The sequence below is a fragment of the Pinus tabuliformis genome, chromosome 1_2 (genome assembly GCF_031772625.1).
Source record: "Pinus tabuliformis cultivar Carrire ecotype Pingquan chromosome 1_2, CPIR1, whole genome shotgun sequence".
Classification (NCBI taxonomy): Eukaryota; Viridiplantae; Streptophyta; class Pinopsida; order Pinales; family Pinaceae; genus Pinus; species Pinus tabuliformis.
The window spans coordinates 975,498,983-975,521,017 of NC_142298.1; positions in this window are offsets into that span (position 1 = coordinate 975,498,983).

Below are 22,035 nucleotides of genomic sequence, written 5' to 3' on the forward strand. Positions count from 1 at the left end.
TTGAGGTCATTGTTGAAAAAAGTGTAACTATGTTAGGTATTCATAAATGTACTTTTGATATTTGTATTTATTCAGGAAATATATATATATAGATATATATCAATGAGTTTCTTGCTCTAGGAATTCAAAGAGTCAATGTATTTATTGAATACCCTTAAGGGCATGTTACACTATGTATAAAATTGTATAAGAGTCAAAGTAAATATTCTAAGAAAAGTCAAGTCCTCTCCATGCAACGACATCCTCCTAGCAGCAAAAAAAATGAAGAAACAACAAGTCAACCTCAAGTTGGCCTAAAGGAGGGACAATCCTCTATATATAAAGGTTGTCCACTCCCTCATAAAAAAATACTCACCTCCGAAATCAATGAGCGAGAGAAGTAAAGGAAAAGTGAAGAAGGACGAAGTTTAAGGGATCGCCAAGTGCAGTGAAGAAAGAAGGAAGAAAAGTGAAGTTTTGGGACTATTTCTAGGGCAAAGTAGAATCACACGTGCGAGAAAAAGGAGGGCAGTTTGCGATTATATCAGCAACAAAATCACAATCATATATTCATCTTGGTTTGGGATTGAAACTTAGGCCTACAAGGCCTCCCACTAGAGCAAAGAAGAGACTCTCTCATATGAAAGAGAAAGGAACCAAATACACTACTAAACCTCCCACACATGCAAGATTTTAGGGCTGCAGAATTGTCATATCAAGTCTACACCTACACATTGAAGAAGGAGCTCGGTTGGTCAAGAAGAAGGAAAAAATCATCATTAGTGAAGGGCTTCACTAGATACCAAGGATAAGTGTCTCCTCTAGGGAAAGTACAACAAGGACTACCAACAGTTTTAAGAAAAGAAAAGTGCTGGAAGAAGGAGAATGAAGTGCCGCAAGAAGGAGGACTAAGTGTCGGCGAACAAAGTGCGGGAAGGAGGAAGGATTTGACTTGTGTTTGGAGGATATTCTAGTTAAGGATATAGGGTTTGGAATTGATCAATAAGAAGCTTCAATAAGAGAAATTTACGAAAGGGTTTTCCTCTCTAAGAGAGAGATTTTTTGGCCCTGGCAGAGAGCCAATATATTGTGTTCTTGTTTCTTATGTTTTTGTCAAGTCCATTTGAAGAAAGCAACTTGAATAAAATCAAGATCCAAGGAGGGAATCCATCAAGTATTTAAGAAGAAAGAAAGTCCATTACATATCAAACTCTATCAAGTATATGTCCCCTTCTAATTATACATCAATGTCTTTTTGCAAGGAATTTAAGCAATAAATTAGTTGGGACCACTAACTTCTTTGCATGGAGGAAGAGGACTGATTTACTTCTCAATGAGAATGAACTTCTAGAACACATCAAAGGGAATATCACTATCCCTACTAAGGAACAAACTCAAGCCTTAGCCAAGTACAATAAGGATGAAACAAGAGCTCAAAGGATTCTAATAGAATCCATCAAAGACTCTCTCATTACTTATGTCTCCAAACTTGAAACATCAATAGAAATCTATGACAAGCTAATAGAGCTATTCTCGGTAAGCACAGTTGGAGAAATGATATCTCTTCGAAATGATTTATATAAGATGAAGATATCAAAGGAAGGAATAGCTCCATATTTCATGAAGATCTCTAAGATGAGGGATCAACTTCAAGAGCTGGGAGAAGTCATGTCTGACAGATAAATGACAACTGTAGTACCCAATGCTCTACCTAAGGATTGGGGCAACTCCACATCAAGCGTATATGCCAAGAAGGAAGCTACCACACTAAGTGAATTATGGTCTATATGAAAGATAGAGGAAACTAGACTCAAAGCAAAAGAGGATGTGGGATGAAAGGAGCAAGCCTTTGCAACCATGGCCAAGAAAAAGGGAAAATTTGGTCCACGAAGAACAAACAATAGAGATATGTCCAAAATCCAATGCTTTGGATGCCAAGAATATGGACACTACAAAAGGAATTGTCCAAAACTTAAGAAGGACAACCGCAACAAAAGAGAAAGGGAATAAGCTCACATGACTCAAGAGGTGAAAGAAGAAGACAAGAAGCAAAAGAAGGAAAATCCTTCAGATCTCTACTATGACCAAGTCTACTTCTTTACTTAAAGTCTTCTTTCAAAGTTTTGAGTAATAGAGGAGCATGTAGGAATAGAATAAAAATGCATGGCTAGAAACATCTTCTAGAATCTAAAATCATGATGTACATAAGGTTCAAAATACTTATGTAGAAGGAGCATTTAGAAATAAAACAAAATGCATGGTTAGAAATATCTTATAGAATATAGGAGAATAGTGTACATATAGCTCAAGATATTCATATAGAAGGAGCATACCTATTATAAGACCTCATCCATGATAAAAGAATAAGTGATTATGATTGTAAATCCTAGAAGGCCACCATCATCAAAAGAATGAGATATTTGTAGGATGAGGATCTACAAGATCCTATGACAAGAATCTTCAAAAGGAGGTTCATAAATAAGAGCAGACGTGTCAACAAAAATTCCATTCATGGAATACAAGGAAGAATGATGTGCAGGCAAGAATGGATGAAGCAAAGAAGGGCTACATTAATCAAGAAGGAAGATCAAATGAAGCCGAGGTGATCAAAGCACAACAAAGATGAGGTATGTATGCACTAAAAGGTAAATTCATGCCATCTTTTATATTATTAAAGTCATGGGAATAAATCTAGGACATGATCAAGTACAAAATGATCTCTTTCACCAAAGACATACTCAAGAGCATGTACAAGTCAACAAGAGAAGTGCTCACATAAGGAGCATAAGGTTGTTGACTACTCCATGAAACAAGTGAAGAAGAAAATACTCTCCTAAGGAGTACAAGATTGCTAACTTAAAGGCATGTGAAGAAGCAATGCTGACTAGTTCAAGTAAGCAGGAAAAGAAGAGAGTGCTCTCATGGGGAAGTATAAGGTTGTTATCTAAACAACTCAAGAAGAAGCAAATTAAGAAAGAGATCAAGCATGTGAAGAACAACATGGTCATAAGGAATCACTATCTGACAAGATCTATTAAATACATATCTCGAAAGAAGGCATGACAACTCTGACAAAGGAAGAAAAATATCAAAGGACCCTTGACACCTATGAAGGCCTTGGAGATATTAAGGTGCAGATAGCTGATTCAACTCTACGAAGATGTCATGATGAAGAGTCCATCCAAAAAAATCACTATATAATGTTGAAGCAAGTCAAGATGAAGTCATGAAGAGCTACCAAATCAAAGCATGGGAACAAGCAAGTACAACTAAGCATCTATGTGATAAGTATTCTAAAAGAATAGACAGATGAAAAAGGAGTAGCCAGATGACGAAAGAACCTGACACACATATAGAAGGGCACTTTCCATGAAGAAACAATGACATGACAAGACAAGAAGGAAAGTGATCGATGGTCGGTGCCCTACCAAGAAGAAGTTAGAACAAAGAATTCATGACATCAAAGAAGGAGATCAAGCAGCTGAAGGACCCACAAAGAAGAAGTTGTTGATGAATGTACATGTCCCTAGCTATGAGAGAGTTATTACAAGTTCCCAATTACAAAGGAACTTGGAAAAGTACCTTGTCAGAGGATACTTGGGCATATCATCCTCATTTGAGAGGAAGAGATAGATACAACATTCTTGTCTTCGCTTAGGAAGAAAGAATGGGAGGATTGGGTAATCATTTGGCATCCGACACTCTTTGAGGATGTGTAGGGCATCCAAGACAAGAGTAGGAAAGAGGATTGATATTATTTGAGGGTTGGGAACCCAAGACAAGAATAGTCCTAGAAGGTCATACTCAGTGAACACCCGGGTGGGTATGTACCTTGAAAGACAATGACTAAGGTGTCTGTAATTCATTGGTCTCGCCAACATTATGCTCTGATCTAATGAGCGATAGAGTTGTTAGTAAAGGCCTTGCTATGGACAATGTTGGTTACTATGATTCTATAACATACGGATTGCCAAACCGGTTTCTCTTATGTGAATTCTTCAAGATTGAAAAATAGCTAAACACCTTGTAATGATTTATGAATACCTCCCTAGTTAAGAGGGAGTGTTGAAGAAAGTGTAACTAGGTTAGGTATTCATAAATGTACTTTTGATATTTGTATTTATTCGAGAAAATAAATATTATTTTTGTTATATTTATCAATGAGTTTCTTGCTCATTGAAGTAGGTCAAGCACATATTTAAGTGCTTCTAGGAAGTCAAAGAGTCAATGTATTTATTGAAGACCCTTAAGGGCATGTTACACTATGTATAAACTTGTATAAGAGTCAAAGGAAATATCTAAAAGTAAAGTCAAGTGCTCTCCATGCAACGACATCCTCCTAGCAGGAAAAATGATGAAGAAACACCAAGTTGGCCTACAGTCAACAAGTCAGCCTAAAGGAGGGACAATCCTCTATATATAGAGGTTGTACACTCCCTTATAAAAAAAATACTCACCTCTGAAATAAGCGAGCAAGAGAAGTCAAGGAAAAGTGAGGAAGGACGAAGTTTAAGGGATCTCCAAGTGCAGTGAAGAAACAAGGAAGAAAAGCGAAGTTTTGGGATTGTTTCTAGGGCAATGTACCGTCAGACATGCGAGAAAAAGGAGGGCAATTTGAGGTTATATCAACAACAAAATCACAACCATATATTCATCTTAGTTTGGGCTTGAATTTTAGGCCTAGAAGGCCTCCCACTAGAGTGAAGAAGAGACTCTCTCATATGAAGGAGAAAGGAACCAAATACACTACTAAACCTACCACACGTGCGAGAATTTAGGGTTGTAGAACTGTCATATCAAGTTTGTACCTACACATTGAAGAAGGAGCTCGGTTGGTCAAGAAGAAGGAAGAAATCATCATTAGTGAAGGGCTTCACTAGAGACCAAAGATAGGTGTCTATTCTAGGGAAAATACAACAAGGACTGCCAACAATTGTAAGAAGAGCAAAGTGCAGGAAGAAGGAGAACGAAGTGCTGGAAGAAGGAGGACTAAGTGCCAGGGAATAAAGTGTAGGAAGGAGGAAGGACTTGACTTGTGTTTGGAGAATATTATAGTCAAGGGTATAGGGTTTTGCATTGATCGATAAGAATCTTCAATAAGAGAAATTTACGAAAGGGTTTTCCTCTCTAAGAGAGAGAGGTTTTGGCCCTGGCAGAGAGCCAATATCTTGTGTTCTTGTTTCTTATGTTTTGGTAGCAGTTTGATGAAGTAAACACACACACTAATAATAAGAAGAAGATCAAGCTAAGATAAATTGTAAAAGTGCTTCACAAATTGTTATCAAGTTTAGAAGAATCCTATTATACATAACTGCCCTTGATTCTTCAATAGTCATGACTTTGTTCATGAGACAAATTTTATTATTATGAGACCACTGCAATCCTTTTCCTCATGATTATGTCGAGACTGTATGCTGAGAGTATATACCCTTGTCTTACTTATCCAAAAACCATAGACTCTTTCTCCAACCAAATCACTGTAATATTGTCTTCATCTGATATTCCTATACCACCTTATCCATCCGAAAATAATATACATTGTACTGGTCCGAGATTCTTGCACTCACTGTGCCATCTGAAGTTGTAGAGGTATGTCTAAAAATATGTCTCTGTGATGATTCTAGTCACATATTTATAGTGGTTAGTATCCCATATTTATTCGACATGTCAATGTGAACTGATGTGTCTCTTTATTGAGTCGAAATGACTATTAATATATATTTTGAGGCCGACATAACTACTCTCTTCATTGTTTTGCTAGCTGATGTCTTCAGGAGGATTGTGCTTGACTTGGAGGGTTGTTATAGACTTTTCTATATACTTGTATGCATTACACATAGGCTCAATAAGAGCATGATCCTAAGGTTCTCAATGGGAGGCACTAAAATCTCTTGCTCATGAAACCCATGCAACAAGGCATAATAATTAAATTCATTTTCTTGTTTACAAAAATCACAATTACAATGTCATGAAGATCGAACCTAGTTACACTTTCTTTAACACTCCCTCTTAACTAGGGAGGTATTCATAGTGGTACTTGGTCATTCTCAATCTGAAGAATTTCTCATAAGAAGAATCAGATTGGTAACCCATCTGTATAGCATCATAGTAACCAACATTGTTTCCACAATAAGGCCTTGACTGATAGATCTATCTCTAATTAGACTAGAGCACAAGACCAATGACTATAGACACCTTCATCATTGTCTCTCAAGGTACATACCCACCCGGGTGTTCACTAAGTATGGCCTTCTAGGACTATTCTTATCTTGGGTTGCCAGCCCTCAAAGAATATCAACCCTCTTGCCTACTCTTATCTTGGATGTCCTACACATCCTCAAAGACAATCAGATGCCATATGATTACCCAATCCTCCATTCTTTCTTCCCAGATGAAGACAAGAATGTTGTGTCTATATCTTCCTCTCAGTTAGGGAGGATATGCCCATTCCTGTAAAGGAATATACCCAAGTTCCCTCTGACCAGGAACTTGTCCAAGCTCCCTCCTACTTAGGGACTTGTTAGAGCTCCCTCTTAACTAGGGACTCTCCTCTTCATTAGTAGCTTCTTCTTCGTGGGTCCTTCAGCTACTTGATCAATTTCTTTCCTTGATGTCATGAAATTCAGTCGGAATTCTTCCTTGTAGGGCATTAGCCATCCATCACTTTCCTTCTTGGTTTGTCATGTCATTCCTTTCTTCATAGAAATAGGCCTTCTTTATACATATCTCAAACCTTCATCATATGGATACTTCTTCCTCATCATGTTTCTTTCATGGATTTCCATCCACCACAACAATGCTAGTTGTACTTGTACTTACAAATCTTGTTCTAGTAGCCCTGCATGAACTCATCCATATATTATTCAAGCAATCAAAACATAATATTAAATCAAATAGTACCTTATGATCTGGTTCTTCATCATGACATATCCTTATAGGTATCAACATCCTACATACATGTTGACACATCTCCCAAAAATCTCCATTGTCAAGGGTGTTCATCTTTTTCAGACTTCCATCAGAGTCTTCATATCTTTCCGGGAAATTTACTAGTCAAATCTTCTCGGTCTTTTGGATGTTGATTGCCTTCATCATGGTTGCATATCTCACGATCTCTTCCTTCCTCACACATTCCATTTCTAGGAGCTTTCAATCAGAGTTTCTTAATTGTATTCAACCACCTAATACTTCATATGAGGACATATTATGTTGATTTCATCTAGTGTGATTTATGCCTTCCTGGATCCTTTCAGAGGAGGAGATCCTTTTTCTCTTGATTAGGCTTCTCAAGATAGAAGTAGCGATCCATGTTACTTGCAACCATACAACATGAATTTATAATATTAAATACAATCATACATACCTCTTTTTAGCTTTAGGTCATATAGTCTTCTTCCAACAACTTTCTTGATTGAAAATATCTTGAATCCCTTGATCTACTTCATTTCTCATGTCATCATACCATCATCTCAAGAATTCCATAAGTTGGATTTCCTGATGAAACACTTGCTTTCTCTCTAGATTAGTGAACCATCCGTTGAGGATTCAATCAGAGAATCTTGAGGATCTTGCATATCCCCATCTAGCAAATGTTTCCTTTCTTACTTGATGTATGATGAGCCTTGTCCTGGATGACTTATTCCTTTCCTTTAATTTCCGATGAGGTTCCCAAGAGCTATATCCTTCATGTTTGTTTGTCATGGATTTTGTCCTTCATGATTTCCATGGTGATGTCATGAGCTCTTGTTTCTAATGCTTTGGTGATGCCACAATACATCTTATTATCATGGTCATATATGTAACAAAATATTAAGGAGCTTATGATAAGATCCTTTTGTGAGGGATATTATCTTGATCATGGTAGAGATTTGTTACTCCCTCTTTCCTTTTTATCCTTTTCTTCAACTTCCTCCATCTATGAGTTTTATTTCCATAACTTTTACGTCGCATTGAATCTTAGCTATACTATTTGAGGATCGAAATTCCCTTTCCTTTCTGCACATGTTTGAGTCCTTTAGCCTTCAATACTTTTGCCATCAACTTTTCTCTATATAACATAGAGACCACAAACTGTTGAATGAGGTAATCTTTTTGTTCATGGACATTTGTTACCTTGCCTATTAGTTAGAACAAAGATTATTATTTTCATCTCCCAATTGAGATATTATGAATATATTCCTCCATTCTTTGATACCTTCAGTCATGTCTAAATGATATGACCTTCTTCACTGTATTTCAGAGAGTATATCTTATAGCATTTCATATCTCTCTTTTATGTCACCTCTCCTCCTACATAGTGATGAGAGGACCTAGGACTGATTTCATATGACTTCTCATCCGGGGACTATATCTATCCTCCTCTCTTATGCAAGGAATCTTGGTGACCCAACCAATTTATAGATCCCCTTGCAAACACGAAGTCATTTGACCAAACTTTATTATAGAATGAAAAAATACTTACTTGACATGTGAAGATGAAATCTTCACCTTCATTGCTTTGATGATGGTTGAAGAAGATATATTAGAGATTCTTATTGTATGATCCTCTTTCAAATGAGAGAGCCTTTGTTATGAAACCAACTCAAGAAAAAGATAGAAAAGATAGATCAACGCCTTAAAATTCAGCCTCTTCGAGGGGCAACCTCCTTTACATTATATAAATGAACAATTATTGGATGATTCAAATGACAAAACCTCCTTTCTATATATAGGAGTCTAAGGAGTCACAATATAACCCAGCCGACCTAACAATAATAATATAAAGCCACAAAAATAACAATAGAGGGATTCTATGGGGCACAGTAATAACAATATGGGGACAATATGGGCACAACAATATTAATAAGGGTACAAATACAATAGTAATGGGGTAATCACTAGTATTATAGGGACCCAACATGCCCCTCTCCTTCAAAAAAGTGTTGTCCTCAACGCTTGAGTAGTTCTGGATGCTTCTGTATAAAATTCTCATCCTCCCATGTGGAATCTTTAGCAGATAAGTTCTTCCACTTGATAAGATGCTCTGAAATTGATCGATTTCGCAACTGTCGAGTTCTTGTTTCTGTGACTGCTTCTGGTTCCAATATAATTTTTCCTTCCTCATCAAGTTCTGGCAATATTGTTTGAACTGGGAGCTTATCGCCTATAACCTTCTTTAAACATGAAACATGGAAAACTGGGTGCAATCGAGAAGCTGCAGGAAGCTCCAATTTGTATGCCATAGTACCAATCTTTTGCAACACCTTGTACGGACCATAATACTTTGGTGATAATTTATTATCCTTCTTAGCTTGCTTGAGGGACATTTGCTTATATGGTTGTAGCCGTAGGAATACCCAATCACCTACATCAAAACTTCTTTCGCTGCGATGTTGATCTGCCTGTTGTTTCATTCTATTCTTAGCCAACACGAGGTTATCCTTTAAGAGTGGGAGGACTTGTTGTTGATGTTCAATGTGATGTTCCACTGCTTGAACCTTAGAATTTTCTCTTAAATATGATGTGATGGATGGTGGCTGATACCCATAAAGTGCCATAAATGGGGTCATTTTTGTTGTTGTATGGAAGGAAGTGTTATAACACCATTCATCCAGAGGCAACCATTTGACCCATTGTGTCTGTTTATCAGATACAAAGCAACAAAGATATCCTTCCAAACATTTGTTTACGATCTCAGTTTTCCCATCAGATTGAGGATGATAAGATGAGCTATGAGCTAACTGAGTCCCAAGACAAGAAAATAATTCTATCCAAAAATTTCCAGTGAAAATGGGATCTCTGTCACTTACAATAATCTTTGGGTTTCCATGTAGCTTTTGAATTGTTTCCATAAATGCAGTAGAAACTGTACTGGCTTTAAATGGATGTGATAATGCACAAAAGTGTGCATACTTGGTAAGTCTGTCAACTACCACCATGATGACATTATTTCCCTCAGACTAGGGTAAACCTGTGATAAAATCCATTGAAACCTCCTCCCAACGTTGGCATGGAATGGATAAAGGTTGTAATAGACCCGGTGTCTTAATTGTTTCAACTTTATTTGTTGGCAAACCAAACATTCCGCCACAAACTTTTGAATATCTGATTTAAGGCCATCCCAAAAAAATTCATTCTTAACCTTGTGGTAAGTTTTTAAAAATCTCGAGTGCCCTCCTAAGGGAGAAGTGTGCAATTCCATAAGAATCTTTTGTTTTAGTTGGGAATTCTTACAGAGGTATAAGCGATCTTTGTACCATAATGAATCATTTTTCCAGCTAAATGTATCCAACGTACTGGAATCTTGTTGTAACTTTTGAATAAGTGCCCACACTTCTTCATCATTCTTCCATTCCTCCCTTGCTTCGTTTATCCAATCTGGTTGGATAATGGAAATGGCGCACAACAATGCTTCCACATCCTCATCCTTTCTTGAGAGTGCATCTGCCACCACATTTTGCTTCCCTTTTTTGTAAATGATTTCAAAGTCATAACCCAACATCTTTGTGACCCACTTTTTTTTCTCTTCAGAGGATAATCTTTGTTCTAAAAAGTATTTAAGGCTATCATGATCTGTTTTTACCTTGAAGTGTCTTCCCATTAGGTAGGGTCGCCATTTCTTAAGTGCATGGAGTATTGCCAACATTTCCTTCTCATAAATAGCTTTGTGTAAAAACTTTCCCTTGATTGGACGACTTTAAAAAGCAATGGGTCTTTCATCTTGCATTAAAACAGCACCAATTCCATTTCCTGAAGCATCACATTCCACAATAAAGGTTTTTGTGAAGTCTGGTGTAGCTAAGACAGGTGCTTGGCACATTGCCTCTTTAAGATGTTCGAAGGCCTTTGTTGCTTCTGGAGTCCATGAAAATGCATCTTTCTTCAATAGTGTTGTTAGAGGTGCTGCTATTCTCCCATAATTCTTAACAAACTTGTGATAATACCCTGTCAACCCGAGAAATCCTCGCATATGCTTTATGGATGTGGGGATTTTCCATTCCTTAATGTCTTTAATTTTGCTAGGGTCTACCTTAACTCCTTCATGAGATACAATATGACCCAGATATTCCACCTCTTGTACTCCAAAGAAACATTTGGATCTTTTTTCATATAATTGTTTCTCCTCTAATAGTTGTAGCACCATGTCAACATGTTCAACATGATCCTTCCAAGACTTGCTGTAGATTAGTATATCATCAAAAAATACTAACAAAATTTTCTAAGGAATGGTTTGAAAATTGAATTCATCAAACCTTGAAATGTTGAGGGTGCATTGGTAAGGCCAAAAGGCATGACCAAAAATTCATAATGACCCTCATGAGTTCTAAATGCTGTTTTCGGAATGTCTTCAATCTTCATTCTGATTTGATGATATCCTGAACGAAGATCCAACTTGGTGAAGTAAATTGATCCATGCAATTCATCCAGTAATTCATCAATGACAGGAATGGGAAACTTATCTTTAATAGTGAGCTTGTTGAGCTCCCTATAATCCGGACACATGCGCCATGATCCATCCTTCTTGTGCACCAATACTACTGGTGCAGAGAAAGAACTTTGACTCGGTTGAATTATACCAGCCTCTAGCATTTCTGCAACCATACTTTCAATTTCACCCTTTTGGGCATAGGGATATCTGTACGGCCTGATGTTTGGAGGAACACTTCCTGGTATCATATGAATAGCATGATCATGATCACAAATAGGTGGGAGACCTTTGGGAGTCTCAAATACCTTCGAATGATTGTCCAAGACTTTTTGGAGATATGGAGAAATAGATGATTCCAATGTGGAAACATCTAGCGAACATAATTGTGCAATTACACCTTTTCGTTCATTTTTTAGAAGCTTTGTCATATCGTTAGAGCTAATTATCTTTCCCGGTTTCCCTGCAATACCCCTTAATTCAACTTCCTTTCCTTCCACAGAAAATTTCATGAAAAGTTCTTGAAAATTAAAAGCTATTGTACCCAAGGATTGTAGCCATTGGACTCCTAATACAACATCAACACCTCCCATTGGAATGGAAAGCATTGGGCTAGTGAATATATATTCTCCCATGGATAGCTTGATATTATGGCACTTTCCAGAGCAATTTATTGTTCCTCCATTTGCAACCATCACTTGACACTCTGGTGCTGGATATAAGAAGCAATTCAATTCTTTTGCTACCTTACAATGAATAAAATTGTGGGTACTTCCTGAATCAATCAACACTATTACCTTTTTCTTCTTGATTTGTCCTTTTATCTTGATGGTTTGAGGAGTGGTAATTCCCGCCAATGCATTACAAGATATGGTCGGATTCATTTGTTCTTCATCTAGGCTTTGTTCCTGGAGTATATCCTCTTCTTTTGACCTCTCTTGCTCCTTTTCTTCTTCCTCTTCACAATCTATGTAGAATAATTTATTCTTAGCACACTTATGACCTTTAGTGTATTTGCTATCACAACTGTAAAAAAGCCCTTTTGCTCTTTTTTCTTCCAATTGTTGTGGTGTCAACCTTATAGGTTGTGGAAGACTAGTGGCAACAACACTTCCATCTTTATAGTTGTGAGTGGTATGCTTCTTGGTTGCCATAATTTTGCTTTCCATTTTTCTTGTTAACCTGAATGCCTTCTCTAATGAATCAGGTTCCCAGAGGCGAACATCATGTTGGATATTATCCTTTAAAGATCCTATGAACACATCAATCCTATACTCCTCTGGAATATTCTTTACCCTTATGTTCAATTTTTGGAACTCCTCAATGTGCTCCATTATTGAACCCTTTTGTTTGAGACTTATCAATTGACTAAAAAAAGTGTTTCTTTTTGTATCCTCATAATGTGCTATCAATTCTTCCGTAAAAATTTCCCAAGTGATAAATTGTTTACGAGAGCAAAGCCATTGATACCATACAAATTGATTTGGTTCCAAATATAAAGTTGCAATACGTACCTTTTGTGTGTTCTGCACATTATTGAGATCGAAAAATTGCTCCATCTGTAGTATCCATGTTGCGGGATCCTTGCCATCAAACTTCCTCATATCGATTTTTGGAATATGGCGCGTCTTCGATCCAACATTAGAATCTATGAAATCATGATTAACATTTCCTTTGTTTGCATCATGAGTTTCCTTTCCTCCCCTTTCACCATTAGTAAGTATTTCTTGTAGAGAATTTGTCAAATCTGCCTTCAAATCTATCTTCAAATTGTCAATCTTGGCTTCCACGCCCTTTATCTTAGATTCCACTCCATTTATCTTCGCTTCTGTTAGCTTTTGTGAGAGTGAAATTTGTTGCACTTGGTCTTGTAATTTTGATATATCATGTACCATTTCTTCCTCTTCTTCATGAGTCATGCTAGAGCTTTCAGATTGCTTACTAGGTGTTTGCATTTTCTTTCCTCGGGGCATCAGTTACCGATACTAATGCTCTACTATGCCCTTTGAATTCCTTCAAAATAATTTTTCAAACCAAGCTGAAGCAAAAATTTAAAAAATCTACAAACCTTTTTTCACTTTGTAGGAGCTCGATATTGCCTTTGATGTATCTCTGTAATTTCAGATCATCCAATTATGAAATTGCGATATGTGGTAGCCCTCTATGTCCTCTTTCCAATGCCACTAGTCTGACCCCAATTAGATTCTCCAATGAAGAGTTAAGCTAAATCTCCCACAGTGACCTGATTATAGACTAATTCAGTAGAGTGAACTTGTACGACGTGCCACGTGTCCTTGTTTTGACCTTTGGCTTTGAAAAATATAGACAAGAAACTACAGTCCGTCCTCTTTCTGTACCTTCTTACAAAATTTCAATTTGATGCCCAGAGAGAAAGTTATGATTATTTTCCCCAGGTCACCTGTTGGAATGTAATTCAGGAGTCTGCAAAAAGACCAACTTCCTCAGATCATATCTCCACAAATATAGCGAGAAAAAATCTGAAATTTGGACCCGAGCTTCAGCGCGATGTCTTCTCAAATGGTTTTTGTTTTAGCTTCTGAAACGTCGCAGAAAAAAATGTATAGCGAAAATGCCACGATGACCTGTTTGGAGCAGCAAAACCCTAGAATCCAAAGCTCTGATACGAAATGTTATGAAACCAGCTCAAGAAAAAGATAGAAAAGATATATCAACGCCTTAAAATTCAGCCTCTTTGAGGGGGCAACCTCCTTGACATTACATAAATGAAAAATTATTGGATGATTCAAATGAAAAAACCTCCTTTCTATATATAGGAGTCTAAGGAGTCACAATATAACCCAGCCGACCTAACAATAATAATATAAAGCCACAAAAATAACAATAGAGGGATTCTATGGGGCACAGTAATAACAATATGGGGACAATAGGGGCACAACAATATTAATAAGGGGTACAACTACAATAGTAATGGGGTAATCACTAGTATTATAGGGACCCAATAGCCTTTCAATAGTAATGGTTGCTCCTTTTGATGAGGATGATTTGCGGCTTCCTCAGATGATCTTCTTCTAGGGCAAGGAAATGATGTTTTGAAGATGTCCATGCATTATTGCCTTCAATATGATTTGCCTTATTTTGTAGTGTAGATTAGGACTGCTTCTAGGGTTTCAACCTTTTTCAAGATGATGTGATCTTCGATTTTGAGGTCCTTTGAGCTTCATTGCTTTGTAGACATCTTGATGAGAGTCTTGGTGGGATTTTTATGATGACTGTGGAGTCAAAAGTTCTTGTTGTTGTAGACTGTCTTCTTGATTATGTAGACAAAAACCCTTGCCATTGTAGACTGCTTGTTGTAGACTAATCCTTCAATATTTACAAATCCCTTCAACTTGCTTTGATGCCCTTCTTGAAAATTGATCCTTGTATGTCTCTTTTTGATGCCATTCCTTTGACTTTAGCACCTTAGCTTCGATACCATGTTGAAGAATCTAGGGCGTTTAGAATTAATGAGATTCTTCTAGCATGATAACTACTTGCAAGGTATTTTAATTTTTCCTCTTAGCACAATCTTCACTTGTTCTTATTAGAGTGTGTCTTCTTATATTCATCAAATAGTTACCAAAAACAAAGAGACAAAAACACAAGATTTTGGCTTTCTGCTAGGGACAAAACCTCTCCTTCTTGGAGAGGAAAACCCGCACAAAATTCTTGTTATAGAGATTCCAATTGACAAATACCAAGACCATGACCCTTGACCTATGAAGCCACTCCAAGACCAAAACATCAATCCTCTTCTTTGTCACTGTTGAGATCATCATCATTGCTGCACCACTGAGTCCATCACTACTGCACTATGGATATCTTCATTACTACTACACCATGACTGAACCTTCATCGAGATCTTCATCACTGTGTTCATGAGACAGAGTTTATTATGGTGAGATCACCGTAATCCTTTTCCTCATGATCATGCCGAGACTGTGATTGTATCTAGAGAGTAGACCGAGACAAAGAGCGACTCTCCATGACTCTCCTCTTCATAAGTATGTCGAGACTATATGCTGAGTGTATATACCCTTGTCATATATATCCAAAAACCATAGAATATTTCTCCAGCTGAATCACTGTAATATTGTCTTCATCTAAGATTCTTGTACCACCTTATCCATCCAAGAATATTGTCCACTTTACTTTTCCGAGATTCATGCACTCACTGTGTCATCCTAAGTTGCAAATATATGTCCAAAAATCTGTATCTATGGTGACTATAGCCGCATATTTATAGTTGTTAGTCTCCCATATTTAGACGACGTGTCAATGTGAACTGATGTGTCTCTTTATTGAGCCAACATGACTATTAATATATATTTTGAGGCCGACATAGCTGCTCTCTTCATCGTTTTGTTGGTTGATGTCTTCAAGAGGATTATGCTTGACTTGAAGGGTTGTTCTAGACTTTTCTATATACTTGTATGCATAACACATAGGCGCAAGAAGAGCATGACATTGCCTTTTTGAAATAAATCTTAACGCTCTAAATAGGAGCCACTAAAACCTCTTGCTCATGAAACCCATGTAGCAAGGCATAATAATTAAATTCATTTTCTTGTTTACAAAAATCACAATTACAATGTCATGAAGACCAAACCTAGTTACATTTTCTTCAACACTGCTAGGGTTTGACAACTTGAAGGTTGATAGCAGAAAGGATTTTCCATTGAATATATATGTTAAAGGGAGAGAGTGTTTGGCCACATCATCTTGTATTGCTCTTCAAGAAAATCATAGCTAGCATGTGTCCAGGGGGAGCTTATTAAAAGTCTCTTGCAAAGTTAAGGTAAGTGGAGTGTTGGCACTATTGACATTGATGTCATCTTATTCAACCATAACCCTCTACCATTGATTTCAAAGAGGGAGAGAGATCGAGGAAATCAATCTCCAGAGACCAATTTCTAATGGAAGGATTAGCCAGGGTTGCCATAAATGCCAAAGGGGAAGATTGTTGGCAATAGTATTGTTGAGTTGGCATTGATGTCAACGTTTAGAGAGATTATGGTTTGGTCATCAAGAGTAATGGAACACAATTAATCCTTGATTTGATCACCAAAAGTAAGGAGTGAACATATTAATTGACTTGATTTGGTCCTATTTTATATGGTCATCGAGGAAAATGGAATGTAATGAATGTTAATTAGGTCCAATTTGATGAGGATAAAATTTGTATAAATGTGTTTATTCGTGGTTGGAATTCAGTTTAGCTGCTATGCATAATGAAGTTGAATATATCTGTAACACAAATTAGTTTTGAGGTTAATTTTGTAGAGTCTTAGTTCATCACTGTACTTGCCATGTATTAGGACACTACTTTGTATTACACTACAACTCATGGTTCTGTGAGGGTTTGTATTGTTGTTGTTATGATGGAGATATATTGAGTTGGTTATGTGAGCATTTTTGGAATTGCAAATTGTGTTGGTTGCGAGAAGGTTGTTGTTGTGTTATTGTTGTAGAAGATGACCCAACATAAAAATGTATGAAAGCATGGTCCATTGTGTTTGAGAAGGTTGGTGCCTCCGACAAGTGATGGCTTGCTAGATGGGGAGTTGGGGCTTGCTAAATAGGGAGTTGGGGCTTCCTAACTAGTAATGGCCAGAAAATCTGTAAAAGAAATTTGATGATTAACGAGAAGAATACAAGCAGAGCAAAAATATGATGGTTTTTCTCCCCTTGAGGGTTTCCACCTAAAGTCCATGGTGTCCATGTGTGTTGTTTCTTATGTTGTGTTTTGAAGTTGCATGCATGTTAGATTTGTTGCTCTTGTACTATGTTACTGATTATTTAAGTGTTAATTAATTTGGAAAAAATGGTGATATTGTTTGAATCAATGTTATATTGATTCACCCCCTTTCTCAGTGTAACTAAGTTTCCAACACTAGTATATCATCCAAATATACAATAACAAATGAATCTATAAAAGAGTGTAATATATCATTTATTAACCTCATAAATGTAGTTGGTGCATTGCATAGGTTGAATGACATGATTAACTACTCATACAAACCCTTGCTAGTTTTGATGGTGGTTTTCTAGGTATCTTCCTCTCTGGCTCGAACTTGGTGATATCCAGACTTTAAGTCCGTCTTCGTGAAGTATTTCACTTGCTGCAATTGTCACAACAGATCATATATCCTAGGTAATGGGTGCCTGTTGTTGGGTGTGATTTTGTTCAATGCCTTGTAATCTATACACATTTGCCAAGTCCCATCCTTCTTTGGCACAATGATGTTGGGTGACCCACATGGTAATGTACTTGGTCGAATGACACCTTGTTCTAGTAATTATCACAATTGTTTCTTCACCTTGCTTGCTTCTATCACATATTGCTTGTACAACCCAATGTTTGGCAATGGAGAGTCTAACAATAGTTGGATCTCGTGCTCTACTTCCCTCTTGGGTGGTGTTAGTGTCGGTCTTGAAGCCCTCCATCAGCGATCAAAACTCTTTGCATTTGCATAGGTAGGTGTCTCATCAGTGTCAAGTTTTGCATCCCGTTAGGCATGCCATAACCCTGATGGAGGAGCTAGTGTATTTATACCCCTCTCGGCTTTGCCGGATCAGTCATATCAGTCATTAAGCTCTTTCAAGCTTGTCTTGTTTTGTCTTGAGGTCAAAGTCCTAGGTCTAGGGTTTTGGTCATTTATCTCTGCAAGGTCATGTCTTTGAAAGTCCATGAGTGCTCAGCAAGCCAGAGGGAGGATTGTAAACATGTTGCTTCGATATTTTTATCTGGTACAATGAATTTTCACCTTGGATTTAAAAACTTTGTTTTTTAAAGCCAAGGTCATTTTTTTTGAATTTTTGTAAAAAGTGATGAAATTTTCAAAATACTGCAACAGACATCATGAAACCCTGGTCCCCTTGCTAAGATCCCTCAGATGATCTACCTGCAAAAAGAATCAAGAAAAAGCACTAAAAGAGTCAATTTCAGGACAAAGGAAGCCAAAAAGTCAATTTTATAAAGTGTCAAAGATAAACTTTAGAAAGTGGGTTTGAGCATGAAATTTTTTCAAATGGAGGTTACAAAAGCTCAATTTCCCTCCTATTATTCTTATTATGCATCCAAGGCATCGTTGAGAGAGAGTGAGCAAGCATCAAGAGTGTTAGGCGAAAACTGGTCGAATTTCGGGCTCAGCACAGGCGCGCGACCCGTCAAGACAGGCGCGCGACCCGTCAGGAGGGCGCGACCCATCAGAGGCCATCCAGCAGTTCAGTTTTTGAACGGGCGCGACCCGTCAAGCGCGCGCGACCCGTTGGGTGTGGCGCGCGACCCGTCAAGGTTTCCCCTGCAAACTCGAAATAAAATCGCTCAAACTCCCTCAAATCTTCAAGATTGTTCGAGGTAGGCCCTCTACACTTCAGTTTGGTGGTTGGTTATGATTGATGACCCTCATGCTTGTGTTTAAAAGTTAAATTGTGCAAGTGGATGAAATTTCAAATGACTGTAATGTTAATGTTTAAATGTGCTAGGGTTTGTGTTGTTTCAAGGTATTTCCCTTGGTAAATTGTTTCCCTCCTTCCCTTTGTACTCATATTTGCATTCATATCTATTTTCCCCATGCTATGTTGTAAATAATTGCAAACCCTCCCCTCTCCCTAATCACCAAAAATACAAACCCTACCCCCCTCCCAAAGCATCAAAACTCAAACCCTACTCTTGCTTCACCATATGCATGCTATAAACATAAAAATTTCTTGGTGAATATGTGAAAGGTTTTGTAAATAAGTTTCCAAATGTTCCCTTGTTACATAAATGTATTCCCTTATGTTCACTGTTTATACATGTATTCCTATATGCAGTGATTTTGTAAATGATTCCCTATATCCTTGTTATGTACATGTATGCCTGTATATATGCAAATATTTGTTTGCAATGTATTCCCTAAATTCCCTGTTATTCATATATTCTCAATTCCTTGTGCAAGAGGTCCCTCCCCTAACATTTCCCTCATGTCATTGTCCCCTTGAAACAGCATAGAATTCAGCACTTTTAAAGGCAGAAACAACAGTACATTTTGTCCATTTTGCTCCTCAAACATGTCAGACACTGGAACATATGAGCAGAGTGATGACCATTCATCATCTCCAGAGATTGAGGTACAGAGGAGGCAACATAGGGGTGGAAAAGGTGGCCATCACAGGAGAGAGGAACCTACTTCTTTGGCAGGTCTACAAGCTTGTCCTATGGCAGTTGCTTGCTTTCAGTACATGTCCTGTTATGAGTTTTGTGAGAGGATCTCTCAGATTCAGCATCACCGAGAATTGGCCCGCCTCTTTGTCTTGCACTTGCATGAGGGTCATGTTCACCTTGCTGGGGTGGATTTCATTTTGACACCCGAGATCATTGCACAGGCTACAGGGATTCCAAATGTCGGGGAGATTTGGAATAAACGCAAGGTATTGGATACAGTTCACTTTGAGCCTTTTGTCCGGCCACCATTCATGAGACATTTGGCCGGTGTGTTTCCTTTCAGGTTCCTCCGGAGTCAGTATACCCCCATGATGAGACTCATTATGCTTTATTTCACCTGTGAGGGCAGATTTTCCCAGGTATACTCATATCACATTCGCCTCTTGATGCACTTCACTCGAGTGCGGATGATGAACATCCCGGTCTTCTTTTATCAGAAAATTGAGAAGATGGTGTCCATGATGCAGAGGAAGAGCCCGACACAGCAGTACAGGAGCCTTTATCATTATGGTTTGATTCAGCTAGTGGTATTGCATCAGTTGACTCAGCAGGGCATCTCTTGGGATGAGTTCATCTCTCGAGATTTTTTCACAGCACCACCTTCACCACATCATGGGGTTATTCACGAGGAGGGAGGACCATCACAGCAGCATGACATCCCTGTCACTAGACATGTCAGCTCCTCACCTCTGGTTACATATCAGAAAGGCCCGAGGGCCTTATTTGCAGCAGCTAGGCGAGTACTATCTCCACAGCAGGTGGAAGGGGTCTCGCCTTCATCATCGGCTCAGCGAGTGTTATCTCCACATCAGGTGGAAGGGGCCTCGCTTTCTTCACCAGCACAGGTACCAGAGAGGGGCAAACAACCCATGATTGATGAGGGTCCATCAGGAGTTCCCGATATTGAGCTTGTTGATCTAGAGGCTAGTTCTCCGAGCCAAGAAGCAAAGGAGACCATTCAGCATCTCAGAGCTGAAAATGATGCTTTGCAGAGGAGATTAGAGGGGGCACAATGGACCATCACCTACCTTGAACAACACAACAAACAGTTAGAAGATGAGCAGGCACTTGATGAGTTATGGAGGATTCGTAGTGACCGAGTCTTGAACCGAAGAAGACCCGGTGATCCATTGCCCGCTGACCGAGAGTCCATGCTCATCCAGGAGAACGCACACTTGGAGAGGCTGTTGGCTAAGGCCAACCAAGAGAAGAAATTGCTGAGGAACATGAAAAACCATTACTGGGCGAGAATGCATGTGTGCAAGGCCAAGATGAAAGTGTTTCAAAGGCGGTTGTCTGAGGCCCTAAAACGGAAAAAGAAGACCAATCCACTTCGTATCTTGGCTGAGGCTTCCCTCAAAGATCAAGGCACTAATTAGCTCAGCCACAACACAAATCCCAAATTTTTTTGAGAATTTTGGGTGAATTTTGGCAATTTTTAGTAATTTGCAGGTTTTTCCCATTAACGGGTCTCACCCCGCGCGCGACCCTACATCATGGCAACTCAGTTTGGTAAAAACTCAGCATTTCTAGATTTTTCATGCAAAGTTACATATGACCATGGATGGACTTGAGATTTTGTGCAGTTTTGGTCCCCCAAAAGGTCAAAAAACTACCAAAAAATGACTTTCTGGCCCTTTTTTGAGTTGCAGAAACCAGTCTTGGGAGAATTAAGTTTTGATAGGGCAAATGACCTCCAAATTCAAAAATTCAACAAGCCCACTTTTGCTCAATTTGGACACCTGAAAGTGCCTCAAACATCGCTCCAAAGGCGCGCGACCCGTCAGGTAGGGGCGCGCGACCCGTCAGGCAGTTTTTGCCAGATTGCATTGTACAGCCCAGAAAACGCAGTTTTGACCCAGTTTGACTTTTTGGGGTGGAAGATGATTATCTTTGATGTAATTATTGTAACTCTAAGACACTTTTACTCTTGTTTAACACTTCTAGAAGATTCATTCATGTAAAGGGTAAATATTTAATGAATGGATTGGTTTCCTAGCTTATAGAGGCAAGTTGTTTTAACTGCCTAGATTGTAGTGCTTAGTTTAGAAGTGGTTGAAACAGCTCCTAGGATAGTGAGATCGACCCCTAGAGGCAAGGGAAGAGGTTGGATTGCCTATATTATGTATTTTCTCAATCATTTTCAGGGGTTGGAAGGTTGGACTCTTGAGGGAGAAGCTATCATTGTATTATTTCACTTGTATCTCTGCAATTTTTAGCTAAGGAAGACCAGGGTTTTGCAGTCCTTTTTGGGATTCTTGTGGTTTCATGTATTGATGGAGTGCTTCTTAATGTTCTTGTAAGTGTGTTATGTGATTCATCTCCTTTCTTTCCTTCTGCATATTAAACAAATGAAGTGTTAAAGTAAGAATTCATGCTTGCCATGCTCTGCTTTTAAATTTGTTTAATTTCTATGTTTTCT